This window comes from Entelurus aequoreus, linkage group LG28 (assembly GCF_033978785.1).
Source record: "Entelurus aequoreus isolate RoL-2023_Sb linkage group LG28, RoL_Eaeq_v1.1, whole genome shotgun sequence".
In the NCBI taxonomy this organism is placed as follows: domain Eukaryota; kingdom Metazoa; phylum Chordata; class Actinopteri; order Syngnathiformes; family Syngnathidae; genus Entelurus; species Entelurus aequoreus.
In genome coordinates this window covers 35,318,515-35,336,963 of record NC_084758.1, presented here as the reverse complement: position 1 = coordinate 35,336,963, position 18,449 = coordinate 35,318,515, and positions in this window count along the sequence as shown.

Here is an 18,449-nt window from a genome sequence, read left to right as displayed (position 1 = left end):
CAATGTTTATTTATATAGCCCTAAATCACAAGTGTCTCAAAGGGCTGCACAAACCACAACAACATCCTCGGTACAGAGCCCACATACGGCAATGTGAATGACAATGAGAAACCTTGGAGCGGACCACATATATGGGTACTCCCCCCTCTAAGGGAAACCGAAAACAATGGATGTCGAGTGGGTATGACATAACATCATGAAAGTCCAGTCCACAGTAGATCCAACACATCAGCGAGACTCCAGTCCATAGTGGGGCCAGCAGGAAACCGTCCCGAGCGAAGACGGGTCAGCGCCGCAGAGATGTCCCCGACCGGACAGCAAGCACTTCATCCATGGCCACCGGACCTGTGCAACCCCCCCTCCAAGGAAGAGGGGACCAGAGGAGAAAAGAAAAGAAACGGCAGATCAACTGGTCTAAAAAGGGGGTCTATTTAGAGTATACAAATGAGTTTTAAGATGAGACTTAAATGCTTCTACTGAGGTAGCATCTCTAACTTTTACCGGGAGGACATTCCAGAGTACGGGAGCCAAAATAGAATACACTCTATAGCCCGCAGACTTTTTTTGGGCTCTGGGAATCACTAATAAGCCGGAGTTCTTTGAACGCAGATTTCTTGCCGGGACATATGGTACAATACAATCAGCAAGATAGGCAGGAGCTAGACCGTGTAGTATTTTATACGTAAGTAGTAAAACCTTAAAGTCGCATCTTAGGTGCACAGGAAGCCAGTGCAGGTGAGCCAGTATAGGTATATATATATGTATATAAGTATATAAAGGTATATACAGTATAGGTATATATATATGTATATAAGTATATAAAGGTATATACAGTATAGGCGTAATATGATCAAACTTTCTTGTTTTTGTCAAAAGTCTAGCTGCCGCATTTTGTACCAACTGTAATCTTTTAATGCTAGACATAGGGAGACCCCAAAATAAAACGTTACAGTAATCGAGACGAGACGTAACGAACGCATGGATAATGATCTCAGCATCGCTAGTGGACAAGATGGAACACATTTTAGCGATATTACGGAGATGAAAGAAGGCCGTTTTAGTAACACTCTTAATGTGTGACTCAAACCAGAGAGTTGTTTTAGTAACACTCTTAATGTGTGACTCAAACCAGAGAGTTTGGTGGTCAAACCTTAGCAGGCTAAAGGACTTATATATTGGTGATGTCTTCGCTAGTTTCACTGAACTGTGTATAAAATTTGACCTACCAAAATCTCACCCATTTCGATACTTTCAGGTTCGTAATTTTGTTAAATTAAATAATCTCTTTTTCCCTAATACTCCACCTAATTCGCTAATTGACTCAATTTTAGATATTCCCACAAATCAGAAAGGCCTAATCTCCAAAATCTACATCTTAATATCCCAGTTTAGTAAAACGTCTCTTGATAAAATCAGAGGGAATTGGGAAGAAGAGCTTGGCAGATCTTTAGATGATGGAGATTGGGATTCTGCCTTAACCTGAATTAACAACAGTACATCCTGTTCAAGGCTTAATTTAATACAATTCAAGGTTGTCCGCCGTATTTATTTCACTAATTCCAAACTCTCCAAAATATACCCCAATATTTCGGATACTTGTAACAGATGTCACATGTCCCCTGCAAACATGACGCACATGTTTTGGTCTTGTCCCCATTTGCTGGACTATTGGACAACTATTTTCAAACACCTTGCTAAGGCATTGGATTGAAACCTGACACCATGTGCAGAAATGGCCATTTTTGGGACGGTATCAGATCCCCAAATAAGGAGAAAATTTAAGGATAGTATCGCCTTTGCATCCTTATTAGCACGTAGGAGAATTTTGCTGGAGTGGAAGTCACCTTTTTGCCCCAAAGCCCAAATTGCTTAAAGACCTTATGATTTATTTAGATCTGGAGAAAATAAAGTTCAATCTTAGGGGGGCACCTGGGAAGTTTTATTCTGTTTGGGGTGGTGTGGTTGACTACATAGCTAAATTAAAGACGCTATAGAATACATGAAAAGTTCACCTTTCACAAACCAGCTTCCTTTTTTATTTTTTATTTACATTTATTCTGGGTGTATATTTATTATCTGCCTATGTTGAGAAGAAAGTGATGTACTAATTATTTTCCATTTGTGACTGTACCTTTAACTTATGTAGGACCCTGGGGGGGGGGGGGGGTATATGGGGTGTGTGTTAGGTTGCTGTTCTTGGAAGTGGGTGGGAAAAAAAAAAAGAAAATAAAGGAAAATGTGATTACTGTTCTATTGTATAGTGTAATACCTGTCAAATTCAATAAAAACATTTATTTTTAAAAAAAAGAAGTAGAATCATAGATGACGCATCAGAATCCATCGTTAGTCATTTTTGCGAGGGCTGTCTCCGTACAGTAATCTGCCCTGAAACTGGATCGAAAAGGTTCACATACATTGTTAGACGCCAAGTGTTCAAAACAGCGTTTTCGGTAAATCTCGCACCAGGACGTACCCATATCCGCAGCAGGTCTCCAAGGTGAACAGCCTCTGGCATGTTAGGTCTTTTAATATATGGATATTAAAGTCCCCCGTTATGATTATATTGTCGACAATTCCCATACTAGCAAAGAGGTCCACCGTACATGCATCTTTCAGTCTATAACGACCCGATCTGTACACATCCACAATTGTCTGTCAGTCGTATGTGACCACGGAGTGTCCACGCTTTGAGCCAGCCATGAAATTGACAGAATTGACGGGTATTTTTGCCAAATCGCTCTACACTCCCAAGAGCGTCTGTAAGCCGCTGCCATCAGGGCACCTCCATCTTTTCAGTCGGGACTCCTGATGACGTTTTGAGACATCTCCTACAACTACAGCACCAGAATTGTGCTGCTGAAGCAAGGCCGTTTTTTGGAGTTTTTTGTAAGGGTCCCCCCTTACGACATTTTAGCAAAAAAATGTTTCCGTAAAATATGCATTTTCTTACATTTTCTTACATTTACGGGTTTAGTCGGGACTCCTGATGACGTTTTGAGACATCTCCTACAACTACAGCACCAGAATTGTGCTGCTGAAGCAAGTCCGTTTTTTGGAATTTTTTGTAAGGGTCCCCCCTTACGACATTTTAGCAAAAAAATCATTTCTGAAAATATGCATTTTCTTACATTTTCTTACATTTACGGGTTTAGTCGGGACTCCTGATGACGTTTTGAGACATCTCCTACAACTACAGCACCAGAATTGTGCTGCTGAAGCAAGTCCGTTTTTTGGAGTTTTTTGTAAGAGTCCCCCCTTACGACATTTTAGCAAAACATTTGTTTTTTTGTAATTTATTGTTAAAAAGGTAATAATGTACTGTACTGTACATATTAATTTGCCACTGCCATCATCACCACCGTGCACCTACATTATGCGAGGGTGCTCTCGGTCCATTTGAACTTTTAATAGGATCCAAAGTGCACGACCTTTGACTGAACATCACACTGTGAAATTGGATTGTGGACTTTTTTAATGTTATTATCAAATCACACAGCATGTGAGAGTTAGCAGGCACACTTCCACTTTTCCCACTGCTCTATATCTAAGGGTGACCAGATCCCAATTCAGCAGGGGCCTCGTGTTATGTTGTGCTTATGCACAAAAAAATGGTAAAGATGAAAGGTATCGAGACCGAACTTGACGTTGAATTGTGCGCTGTTTCACTCCAGGTTCGTTCTTCACATACTCACATTTGCTTTGCCGACATTTCAACAATGTAAAATAGATCGCGGCGAGGACACAAAATGCACTTTTTGGCCAATGCGTTTACCGTAATTTCCGGACTATGAGGCGCATTTAAAATCCTTTTTTATTTCTCAGTGCGCCTTACACAGTTGCGCCTAATGTAATGAACAAGTTTGGTTGAGCTTACCCACCTCGAGGCTATTTTATTTGGTACAAGGTGTAATTATAAGTGTGAGCAGTAGATGGCAGTCAAACATAAGAGATACGTGCACTATGATGGGTTTTAAGTAAACAACAGCAACATTTTAAATGTTCCGTTGAAAATATAGAACATTAGACACAGCGCTCAAGAATCTATCAAAATGTTTTAGCACGACTTTGGTCAGCTATGAAGCCGCACCGCTCGAAGGATTGTCGGCGCATTAAACATACAACTACTATTATGGTGTGTCTATAAGGTAAGACATTATCTGGCGTTTTGTTTCGCAATATTATGCAACTTTTCTTAACTTCTGGTACCTGCTGATCTGTATTTGGGATCTGCATGAGTCCTAACAAATTGTGAGTCCGCCTTTGTAGTTAATAAGCTTCTTCTTTTCCTCTATCTTCTTGTTATGTGACATTCATCCTCCGCTGTTGCCATTTCTAATATAAAGTAGTGTCAAGTTCTCACTTATATCTGTCAGTAAACTTGCCATGAAAGCGCTAAAACACAACGGTGTAGTGAGTTTACTTTATTCACCCAAGGAAGTTTAGTCATTAGAGAGTTCCGGTTGAACGGTTTTTCACGGGACACGTTTCCGGTGTGGTTGTTTCCGGATGAGGAGATGCTGCTCCGTTATTGATTTTATTTTATTTCGTGTAGACCGCAATATGACTCAAGTAAACAACACCAACATTGTATATGCTCCATTGAAAATATAGAACATTACACACGGCGCTCAAAAATCTATCAAAATGTTTTAGTAGGACTTTGGTCAGCTATGAAGCCGCACCGCTTGATGGATTGTACTGTGCTTCAACATAGGAGTATTATTATGCTGTGTGTATAAGGTAAGACATATTATCTGCTGTTTTGTTTCGCAATATTATGCAAAAGCAACTTGTCTTACCTTCTGGTACCTGAAAATGTGTGCAGGTCCGCCTTTGTAGTCCGTGCCGACACCGTAGTCGATAAGCTTCTTCTTTTTCTCCACCTTCTTGTTATGTGACATCCATCCTCTGCTGTTGCCATTTCTAATAAAAAGCAGTGTAAAGTTATTACTTATTTCAGTCAGTAAACTCGCCATGAAAGCCCTAAAACATACCGGTGTAGTGAGTTACCATTATTCACCCAAGGAACTTTAGTTATTAGAGTTCTGGTCGGACGGTTTTTCACGGGACACATTTCTGGTGTTGTTGTTTCTGGATGAGGAGATGCTGCTCCGTTATTGACTGAAGTAAATGATAAATGTCATTAAAACAGTTAGCTCCATCTTTTGACACTTCACAACAAAGATGACGGGGAGAAGACGCTGCCGAAGGTGAGCCACGTAAATAAGAGCGCCCACAAAACGGCGCACCCGGAAGCGGCTTGAAGATGATGTGTAAAACATCATCTGTGCAACATTTTGAGCAAAGAACCAGCATTACATGTTATGTAGACCCCAAGGAAGTCTTTTACTTTTAGAAAATAATATATATATTATGACTCCTTTAATGCGCCTTATAATCCGGTGCGCCTTATATATGAAAAAAAGATCAAAAATAGACCATTCGTCGGCAGTGCTCCTTATAATCCGGTGTGCCCTATGGTCCGGAAAATGCGGTAATGCTTTATATCAATATTTGTGAGGATGTTTACCAATTTATCTAGGCCAGAGGTGTCAAAGTCATTTTAGATCGGGGGCCACATGGAGAAAAATCTACTCCCAAGTGGGCCGGACTGGTAAAATCACGGCACGATAACTTAAAAATAAAGACAACTTCAGATTGTTTTCTTTGTTTGAAAATAGAATTTCTCAAAAATAAACAAATCATGTTGTTTTTTTACACTTACATGTTGCAGTTAATAGTATTCTACCTTTAATTGTCGTCATTTATACTTTCTGAATAAATGACGTGATAATGTTCATCAGTCAACTCATTGGTGTTCATTTTCAATCTAACAAGATAAAAAAAATAATATCAAAATCCAATTACAGAATGTTATTTATGTAGTTTGCTCATTTTCTTCGACTGTTGCACTAACATCATGTGTTTTATTTTTTTTGTACATACTGTATGTAGCATCATCTACAAAGATACAAAGAATTGCCATTGCCACATCTAGTGGACACATTTAAAACAGCAGTTTCTTTCATACAAACATTTCAGCTCATTTGTATACTTAGCAAATTCATCCGGATAGAACCTGTTCACGGGCCTGATCCGTTTCATCTCAGCGATCGTATTTGTCACGTTTCATGTGTCAGGTAAAGCGCAATGAATGACTCCGCTTCCTAGTGTAAGAGTGAGCTTTTAGAAGTGTGCCTTGACAGCAGACGCTCTAATCGGTGATTAAAAGAGCTGAAAGTCTTCCAGAGATGGGCACAGTCTACACTACCTGCTGTCTGAGGCGAGTGCACAGCATCCTGCGTGACCAACAACACCCTGCTCCTCACCTGCGGCCCTCAGGTAGAAGGAACAGGTCTATACGTGCCAGGACAACTTGCCAACAGCTCGTCTGTATCCTCAGGCAGTGACCCTCTCTCACATCCCACCCATGAACTGCAACGTCTAATTATCACTTCTATTGATCTGCCCTTTATACTGTACACTGCATCCGGAAAGTATTCACAGCGCTTCATTTTCTGCCACATTTTGCTATGTTACAGCCTTATTCTAAAATGGTATGAATTCATTTCCGTCCTCAAAACTCTGCGTTTCTGGGTGTTGTTGATAAATGCAACAACACCCACAAACGCCGCTGGCTTCGCTCGGCCCGAGCTCATCTAAGATGGACTGATTGGTTGGAATCTGCGCTTTTGCATGATATACTAGTTACTACGGTCATCTTCTCAGAAAGCACGTAGTTTCAAAGTTGTATTTGTGTTGGTACTGCATCAAAAAGCGACATCAGTGTGTAAAGGATATCACCACATGGACTCAGGAACACTTCAGAAAACCACTGTCAGTAACCACAGTTCGTCGCTACATCTGTAAGTGCAAGTTAAAACTCTACAATGCAAAGCGAATGCCATTTATCAACAACACCCAGAAACGCCGCCGGCTACGCTCGGCCCGAGCTCATCTAAGATGGACTGATGCAAACTGGAAAAGTGTTCTGTGGTCTGACAAGTCCACATTTCAAATTGTTTTTGGAAACTGTGGACGTCGTGTCCTCCGGTCCAAAGAGGAAAAGAACCATCCGGATTGTTCTAGGCGCAAAGTTGAAAACCCAGCGTCTGTAATTGTATGGAAAACTTGTTTTGTTTTGTTTTGTAATGTATTATATTCTGTTTTTATATGTTTAAATGGATCTTAAGGTCTGCAATAAAGATTGATGACATGGGGGTGTATTAGTGGGTAACTTACACCTTTGTGAAGGCACCATTAATGCTGAAAGGTACATACAGCTTTTGGAGCAACAAAAGTTGCCATCCACGCGACGTCTTTTTCATGGCCGCCCCTGCTTATTTCAGTAAGATATCGCCGAGCCACATTCTGCACGTGTTACAACAGCGTGGCTTGGTAGTAAAAAAGTGCGGGTACTAGACTGGCCTGCCTGTAGTACGAACTGTGCTCTGTAAATAAACTCGCCTTGCCGACCGTTTTCTGTCGTGGACAACGACAATTTCAATAAACTACAAGTTAAAAAAAAGGCATGAACATTTCCCTCTTTTGGGTATTGAAAAAATGTATGGAACGGCGCCGCTCAAGTACCGATCCATACCAGACTGTGAATTTTGTGCATGGTTCGTGGCACCCTTTGTGTTTACGCGTTTCATGGGTCAGGATTGCACCACCTAACGCATTTTTGCTACATGGTTACTATGCAGTGTGTGTGTTATTCACTATGACAATGACAATAAATGCATTGAACTGAATACAAAGTAAATGAATACTTCTCTGATTTGAGGGCGAAGGCTTGTTCATGTGTCCTGCGGCCAGTCTAGGGTGTAGGCCGGGGGTCAGCAACCCGCGTCTCTTTAGCTCCCTGGACCTCTTTCAGAGATGTGTGGAAATGGAAAAAGATGAATATATTTTGTGTAGGAGAACAAACATGACACAAACCTTCCTAATTGTTAGAAGTCCCACTGTTTATGTTAAACATGCTTCACTGATGAGAGGATTTAGCAAGCACTGTTTTGTCCTACTCATTTCAGCCATCCTTCAACTCATTGTTGTTTGTTTACATGTACGACTTTCTCCGACGCTGCCACAGAAAGACGTGTTTTATGCCACTTCTTCTTTGTCTCATTTTGTCCACCAAACGTTATATGCTGTGCGTGAATGCACAAAAGGTGAGCTTTGTTGATGTTATTGACTTGTTGGAGTGCTAATCAGGCATATTTGGTCAGAGCATGACTGCAAGCTAATCAATGCTAACATGCTATTTAAGCTAGCTGTATGTACATATTGCATCATTATGACTCGTTTGTAGGAATATTTGAGCTCATTTAATTTCCTTTACATTTCATTTATATTTGCATGTCTCATGACACATTATCTGTACGTAATATTGGCTGCATTTCTGATAGTTGTTTGTGCGCCATGTTGTTCCAGACCACAGCAAACGTTACCCAGCTTGTAAAGATTGTAATAAATCCATTAGAAGAAGACAGCCTGCCTTTTCCTTTAACTTGGACACACACATTTATACCTTTGGCCATTATGAGCCAGTCATTTCCAGAAGTTATCTCATCATGTGAGAAGCCTCCATTTAAATAACATATTATTATTTGATCTTAATAGATTAAAAATGAACACCAATGAGTTGACTGATGAACATTATCACATCATTTAATCAGAAAGTATACATATCGACAAATAAAGGTAGAATACTATTGACCGCAACATGTAAGTGTAAAAAAAACCACAACAACATTATGATTTGCTCTATTTTTAACCAAGAAAAAAACAAACAATCTGAAGTTGTCTTTATTTTTAAGTTATCGTGCCTTGATTTTACCGGTCCGGCCCACTTGGGAGTAGATTTTTGTCCATGTGGCCCCCGATCTAAAATGAGTTTGACACCTCTACATTAGAACTTACGAAACATGGATTGGTAGGTTCATCGTAGCCAGCCTTGTGTATTATTCTAATTACCCTTTTTTCAAGTTGAATTATTGAGCCTGTGTTTGTTCTATAAACATTTCCCCAAAGTTCAACACAGTATGTTAGATATGGAAAAATAAAAGAATAATATAACTACAGCTGCAGCTATCCAATATTTTAGTAATCGAGTATTCTATCGAATATCCCGATCGATTAATCGAATAAATCATAATTTTGTTTAATTATACACGTTAAGATGTGCCCTCAATTATTGTGGTTGGCCTAATCGTCTTATTTCCTAAACGCCTGTTTTCATTATTGAAGGCTGACACGCACAGCTAAAATTGTGTATGTGCTAATAAAAACAGGTGCGCTCACAGCCCTATGTGCTGTGTGGTGTGACCGCATAAACAAAGTTCTCGTGCATTTTTGATGATTACCATACGGTGCCGTTTAAACGTTTTCTAAACTCCAGCGTACTTAAAAGAGCGGTGTCGTGCAGTGCAAGGGGGGATGATCTGTGACGTAAACACGCTGTGCAACACCTAAACAGTCTGTGCGAAACGTGAGCTTTGACTACTGTTTAGTGAACCAGGCAAAATGCCATAAAAATATATATATATACGACACCTCGAGGCAGCAACAATTCCTCGAATGTATTTTGTAATCAAATTACTCAAGGAATCATGTGCAGATATTTCTTATTCAGCATGTGTCTTACTTTATATAAAGAATAGCAATGGATTTGGATGTTTTTAGAATAGAATAGAATAGAAAGCACTTTATTGATCCCTCGGGGAAATTCAGCACCACAGTTCGCTCACAATAGACAATAAACACTAAGGTATTTTTTACATGTGAATAATATAAATACAGTCTATTATACAGCATTTTTCACATGTGAATAATATAAATACAGTCTATTATACACGGTGTTGGGTTAGTTACTGAAAACCAGTAACTAGTTACAGTTACTAGTTACTTTATTTCAAAAGAAACTCAGTTACTAACTCAGTTACTTACACCAAAAAGTAATGCGTTATTGTGAAAAGTAACTATTTAGTTACTCGTTTTTTTCTACTTATTTTTTTTAAAGCTACCATTAATGCCCTTTAAGCCTTCATTTAAGTACTGTTATTGCACTGGAGAATAATACAACCTGTTGATCAGCGCTAGGAATTTTCAAAATGGGGTCCCAGGGACCCCATCAAGTCATAAAAATGGGGTCCTACAGTACATTTTTGGGGTCCCACTTTTTGGTAAGCGTTTTGACAACAAAAAAGATAAACGTATGCATGATCCTGTTATATCTCACATTATATATTGTGTTTTGGAAAAAGGTTGTCATAAACGTTACTTAATTCATTAAAAAAAATAATAAAGAAAGAAAACAAATTTGTATACATATGTAAATGTATTCAGTTATAAACATTCATTCACTTTCTTCTTTCCTTCATGGATCTAAACTTTACCGCTGCTGCTAGTTTTTTCTATGTTTTTATTGAATAAGTTGTAGGTGTATTTATTTCAGTATAAAAGTGTAAAAAGTGTTTTGCTTGGGTCATGAAATGATGATAATGGTGTGCCAGGGCATACATACATTTTATATTTAAATCTCTGGAGTCTACATCAACTTCAGGGGCCGTACTTATCAAGCGTCTTAGAGTGCCATTTTACACTTAAGTCCTGAGAATTTGCGAAATTTAGTCCTACTCTCAAACTTAAGAATAAAAGCTTTTTATCAACGTTCTTAAGTCTAAGAATCACTCCTACTCTCCACGATATTTAAGAGACCTTCAGAGGTGTCTTAAGTGGTTAGGAGTTGCCAGCAGGGGATGGCACTGAGGCGAGAGAGACGTGCGCCAACATTCAGGGAGTGGAACGATGTTCTGGATTTGTTTGATGACGAGCAGCTGATCAAACGGTATCGTTTAGACAGAGCGGGTATTATTTTTGTCACAGATTTAATACTTTTCGATTCCATGTTGATTTCTGCATGTGTCTGCAGTGGGCTAGTATATATAGAGCCACCCACACCACTTTCAAATGAGTTGCCTAATTAATGAATTGGAAAGAAAATGTTATGACAGTAGCGTATGTGTGTGGCCGTGAGGTGAGTGACGTCAGTGAGTGTGTGGGCGACAGAAGAGAGGGAGCGGTAGCGTGAGTGCCGGCGGGGACTAGTTTGTTTTGTATTATTTTGCAGTTTATTGTCAAAATATACACTCCCATTGTCCACTTAAATATTTCCAAGATATTTCTTTATTCTTAGACAACGGATTCTCTTCCGTGATTGGTCATTTCTATGGACACAGAAATGACGTCACCTAAAATCCCGTTTACGGCATATAGTAATGTCGTAATTCAGCTCTGAGTGTGACACTTAAGATTCAGTCCTACACTTCGCTGAAAGTGTGAGTAAGACGCTTGATAACTAACTTTTAAGTGCAGCTTTCAGCCAAGAATTTATTTACTCTTAAGTCAACTCTTAGCAGACTTCTTAGGAGTCATTCTAAGAAGCTTGATAAGTACGGCCCCAGATCTATCCCTCATTTCAAAATGTTTTAGTTATGTTGTTTTTTTGTTTGTTTGTTTTCCGCCCTTTTTTTGTCAAACTATGTTTTGTCAAACTATGTTTTTAATGGCAAACACACAAAATATGCAAAATCTTCCACCAAAAATATTTTTCAAAGTGGAATATTTGATGTGAAGTAATGGGAACCTTGGATAGGTCAATAATTCATAATAACATTGATTTTGATTCAATATTATGTTTTGAGCAATGACAGTTTGAAATAAATTGATTAACGTGGACCCCGATTTAAACAAGTTGAAATACTTATTGGGGTGTTACCATTTAGTGGTCAATTGTACGGAATATGTACTGTACTGTGCAATTTATTCATAAAAGTCTCAATCAATCGATCCACTCCCTCGCTCTCTCTGTCCCTCCCTCACGAATGCTGCTGCGTGTGCACAATTAGTTTTGTTTTTAACCCCATCTTAACCCTGAACGTACATTGAAAATATATACGCAACCCTGCCGGACATTTGAGGCATTTAAGAAACTCCGCCCGGACAGCCCCGCAAAAGAAGACAAATGGTCAGTCTAGAATATCTCCATGTTAAGAAACTCGACTTCAGCTCCACCATGATGTCTTGTTAGTAAACACAGACACACACACACACACACCCACACACACACACACACACACACACACACACACACACACACACACACACACACACACACACACACACACACACACACACACACACACACACACACACACACACACACACACACACACACACACACACACACACACACACACACACACACACACACAGCGCCTCTTCTCTTCCCGTTGTGACACAGGAAGAATTAAGTTAAGTTCAAGTTAAAGTACCAATGATTGTCACACACACACTAGGTGTGGTGAAATTTGTCCTCTGCATTTGACCCATCCCCTTGGGGAGCAGTGGGCAGCAGCGGCGCCGCGCCCGGGAATCATTCAGAAGGACGACACTGCAACTCTCCAATAAAACACACTCAGATCTTCTGTTTTTAGCCGATACTACATAAGAAATGACATCAAATAACGCAGTAACGCATCATGTAGTAACGGTAACTGAGTTACTGAATATAAAAAATAACGCGTTAGACTACTAGTTACTTTGTAACGCGTTAGTCCCAACACTGATTATACAGCATTATTCACATGTCAATAACATAAATACAGTCTATTATACAGCATCATTCAAGTTTATTATTCTTCGGTCAATCGTCAACAAAATAAACAAACAGTTGTACATTCTTAAATTGAAAATGAAAATGTTGCAGACCGAAAGGGTTTAGGCTGAAGTTGAACACTTATTGCGCCTAACCCTATAAACAATGTCAAGTACAAAATAAACTTCCGAAAATTATTGAATGTCCATTGTACAACATATTATAAATACACATTATACATAACATAAACACAGTTCAATTATATACATAGTAAAGGCATGTGAAATATCCTTGTAGACATGTTAAACCTTTGTACCAATTTATATACTATATACAAACAATTGTACTTCCATTATTATTTATAACCCACATTTAGTATTTCAATTAACATTGATCATAGTACTAACTACTGTGTTGATTCTAGAGTGATATATTTTTTCAAGACATTGGTCTTAAAGTGTTTTTTAAATGTGTGAATGGAACTGGAACATTTGAAGGAATAATCCAAGCTGTTCCACAGTTGAACCCCCCTGACAGAAACAAATCTACTTTTTAATCTTGTTCTTATCTTAGCTTTCTGGAAGACAGCTGAACCTGTGAGGTCTTAGGGATTCTCTCTGGGTTTGAAGCTCTCCTGTAGACACCCAGGCAGCATGTGGTTATGAGCTTTGTACGTCACAACAGCAGTGTTGAGGTCAACAAGATCGTGCAGTTTTAATGTTTTTAATTTAATAAACAGAGCATTGGTATGGTCATGATAATCTGCATAATTTACAATTCTAATCGCTTTCTTTTGAAGTAAGAATATAGATTTAATGTTTGTTTTGTAATTCTTACCCCAGATTTCGACACAATAATTAAGATAAGGGAGTACAAAAGAATTATATAACATAAGAGCCTTTTGATTTACGGAGTTTTTTATTTTATGTAACATAGCAATATTTTTTGCCATCTTTGTCTTAAGTATATTTATGTGCAGTTTCCAATTTAATTTATCATCTATATGGATTCCCAAAAATGTTGTTGAATACACCCTTTCTATCTCCATATCATCAATTCTTATATGACACTGTTTGTTATTTTTCCTATTTCCAAAAATTATATATTTTGTTTTATTTAGGTTGATTGATAGTTTATTGGCATCAAACCATTGCTTTAGTATGTGGAGTTCACTCTCTACGGTCCCTAAGAGATGGCCAAGGTCTTGCCCAGAACAGTACAGACTTGTATCATCAGCAAAGAGAATACAGTTGAGTTTTTTAAAGATTTTACAGATATCATTAATGTACAATAAAAACAATTTTGGTCCCAATACAGAACCTTGGGCTACTCCATGTGTTATAATCTTTTTATCTGAATCTACATTATTCATATGCACGTACTGTTCTCTGCCACCAAGATAACTTTTCAACCAATCATGAGCAAGACCTCTGACACCATACCTCTGCATTTTGTTTCAAAGCAATGTATGATGGATGGTGTCAAAGGCCTTGCTCAGGTCAATAAAAACGCCAACAACAAACTCCCTCTTATCAATTGCAGTGGTTACCTCCTCAACTAATTCCATCACTGCCATGGAAGAGGACCTGTTTGGTCGAAAGCCGTATTGGTGTTCACTTAGCAAGTGATGCTTGTCAATAAAACTGTCTAATCTTGACACAAATAATTTTTCAAGGATTTTTGAAAATTGTGAGAGTATAGAAATAGGCCTATAGTTGGTGAACTGATGCTTATCTCCACTTTTGAAGATGGAAATAACTTTTGCCGTTTTCATTTTCTTTGGGAAAACACCTTTTATAAAAGAAATATTACATACATAAGTAAAGGGAACAGCTATAAAATCAACAATTTCCCCGATCAGAGAAAAGTCCAAGTCACAGCAGTTTGTTGACTTCTTGTTTTCTTGAGAATTTACAATTTCTGTGATTTCACTTTCATGGACGGGGGAAATAAAAAACGATTCTAAGTTGCTTTGAATGGTATGTTCATTAAATTTGACACTGTTTTCGGGTTGTACAATTTCATTTGCTAAATTAGGTCCAACATTCACAAAGAAAGTGTTAAAAGCATCCGTTATTTCCTTAGAGTCATTTATAGTTTGATTATTTTCTATGAAATAGCTTGGATGTTCCTTATTTGTCATGTTTTTTTTAATGATACCATTCAAAAGTTTCCACGTACCCTGGATGCTATTTTTATGTAGTTCTAATAGGTTACAGTAATATGTTCTTTTGCTGTGCTTTATTATTTGTGTTAACTTATTTTTATACGTTTTATATTTGTGTTCAGTTTCTTTGGTTCTGTGCTTTAAATGTCTTCTGTAAAGATAATTTTTCTTTTTGCAGGACTTCAATAGTCCCTTTGTGATCCATGGTTTGTTTTTAACAGTGCTGTCCTTAATGTCATGTTTTTTCATTGGACAGTGCTTATCATACAATGTTATGAAAATGTTAAGAAAATGTTCGTATGCCTCATCTGGGTCTGTGGAGGTGTAAACCTCCTCCAGTCTTGAGCACATAACTCAGACTTGAATGCTGCCATAGTTTCTGGCGTTTGATGTCTAACAAATCTATATTGAACTGCTTTTTTGGTCCCTCTCTGATGAAAGAAATTGTGGAAAATACTGAATACAGGTAGATGATCACTTATGTCATTGAGTAGTAGTCCTGCTGTTATTTCATTCTCAGGTTGATTGGTGAAAATGTTATCTATCAGTGTGGCAAAGTCTACTGTTATTCTGGTAGGTTTTATGATAAGGGGAAAACAATTATTACTGTACAATCCTGTATTAAAATCGGTTGTTTTGGTACTGTCCATGGGATTCAGAAGATTAATATTAAAATCACCGCACACAATATGGAGCTTGTTTGACTTGTTAAACAAATAGTCCAATTTTTGATTAAATGTGTCTAGACATGATCCAGGTGTTCTATAAACACAACTAACATTTATTTTTTTTGATTTTTCTACTTCAATTTCTACAGTAATACATTCAAAAATTCCAGCTATAGCAGTTGATTTGCTGTCAATTTTCCAACATTTTAAATCATGATTTACAAAAAGTGCTACTCCTCCTCCCCTTTTTCCAACTCTGTTTGTGGTGAATAATTCATAACCATCCAATCTCATATCACAACACTTGTTCTCATCGAGCCAAGTCTCTGAGACTGCAACAATACTACATTTTTTGAACTGGCTCAGATATTCACTAATATTGTCAACATTTTTATACAAGCTTCGGCTATTAAAATGTATTACAGTAAAAGATTTGTCCATATTCACACATTTAAATTGTTCGTCTGTGTAGTACTCACAGTTTCTGGTAATGTTATTGTAAAGATTGCAGTCTGGATCTATATCACTGCCAAACTCATTTGAATTACAGTTATAATTGATGTTGTCATAAAAATCTAGTTGAATATGATTATAATTATTATACAGTTCTCTACTATGAATATGAATTCACATTTGAATAATATAAATACATTTAAGCACAGTTAAGTACTGTTTTCCCTTTAACATCACAAATGAGTTTGACATTTGAAGTTAATTGCTGACATGAGTGGACTTTTCCAGCATATTATGTGTGTATGACTTTCACTTGTGTAATAGAATGACTTCATGCAACTTTTCTCGGAGGACAATTGAACACTCACCTACCGAAAATGCAAACTTCGTCGCTGCTCGGTGACCTTTGTCTAGCGGCAGAATGTCTCTCTCGTCGTGTTGATCTAAATGAGAAGGAATGAATGACATTGGAACAAATAACAGCGCTGACATGATAGGAGGCGTGTTAGTTAGCAACCTGTTGTATTCTGATGACGTGCTAGCGTCACTTCCGCTGGGACGACACCGGAGCGGTTAAAAAAGGTGACTTTCATTTATAATAATTGAATGGTGTGTGTTCAAATAACCCTCCTCGGCCTTATAATTGTTACAAGTCGCGCTGTTGACATCTTTTCTTGGGAAATGTAGTCGACTCCAGGGGGTCTTTCCGCGGGCTCTGCCATTTTGAAATATGGCGTCACGACGCGACGTCATCACCCCCCGGAAGTGTGGATCTTCTTCTTCTTCTTTTGTTTTTATAGCAGGTTGGCAAGCAACCTTCTGGTGTGCATTACCGCCACCTACTGACATGGAGTGTGGACCACTTCTAGAGATCACCTTAGCACAGACCTGAACGTCCGGGGGCCATTAAGCTTTTCAATATGAATATCATCATTAAAAGTTAAGTTAAAGTGCCAATGATTGTCACACACACACACTAGGTGTGGCGAAATTATTCTCTGCATTTGAACCATCACCCTTGATCACCCCCAGGGAGGTGAGGGGAGCAGTGAGCAGCAGCGGTGGCCGCGCCCGGGAATCATTTTGGTGATTTAACCCCCAATTCCAACCCTTGATGCTGAGTGCCAAGCAGGGAGGTAATGGCTCCCATTTATATATAATAAAATACATGAATAAATCTTATTCATACACTCTTATTCATACACTCTTATTCATACACTCTTAGTCATATACTCTTATTCATACACTCTTAGTCATATACTCTTAGTCATATACTCTTATTCATATACTCTTATTCATACACTCTTATTCATACACTCTAAGTCATACACTCTTATTCATACACTCTTATTCATATACTCTTAGATTCCATCTAAATATACCGAAAATATTGTCTGAGTACAAGAAAATGTGAAAGTCCATCCTGTCTTGCTGATTGTAGTGTACCAAATGTCCCGGCGAGAAATCTGCATTCAAAGAACTTATTAGTGATCCCCAGAGCCCAAAAAAGTCTGCGGGCTATAGAGTGTTTTCTATTGGGGCTCAAGTACTCTGGAATGTTCTAGCAGTAACAGTTAGAGATGCTAACTCAGTAGAAGCAATTAAGTCCCATCTTAAAACTCATTTGTATACTCTAGCCTTTAAATAGACCCCCCTTTTAGACCAGTTGATCTGCCGTCTCTTTTCTGCTCTCCCCTTCTCCCTTGTGGAGAAGTTACTAGGTGACCACAGATGAGTTGCTAGCTGTTCCAAGTCAGAACCCGGAGTGGACCACTCATCTGTGCATCAGTTGGTGACGTCAAGATGATCCCCTGCTGGTCCCACTATGGACTGGACTTTCACACTATTAACTAGATCCACTATGGACTGGACTTTCACACTATTAACTAGATCCACTATGGACTGGACTTTCACACTATTAACTAGATCCACTATGGACTGGACTCTCACACTATTAACTAGATCCACTATGGACTGGACTTTCACACTATTAACTAGATCCACTATGGACTGGACTTTCACACTATTAACTAGATCCACTATGGACTGGACTCTCACACTATTAACTAGATCCACTATGGACTGGACTCTCACACTATTAACTATATCCACTCCTGCTGGTCCCACTATGGACTGGACTTTCACACTATTAACTAGATCCACTATGGACTGGACTTTCACACTATTAACTAGATCCACTATGGACTGGACTCTCACACTATTAACTAGATCCACTATGGACTGGACTCTCACACTATTAACTAGATCCACTCCTGCTGGTCCCACTATGGACTGGACTTTCACACTATTAACTAAATCCACTATGGACTGGACTTTCACACTATTAACTAGATCCACTATGGACTGGACTCTCACACTATTAACTAGATCCACTATGGACTGGACTCTCACACTATTAACTAGATCCACTCCTGCTGGTCCCACTATGGACTGGACTTTCACACTATTAACTAGATCCACTATGGACTGGACTTTCACACTA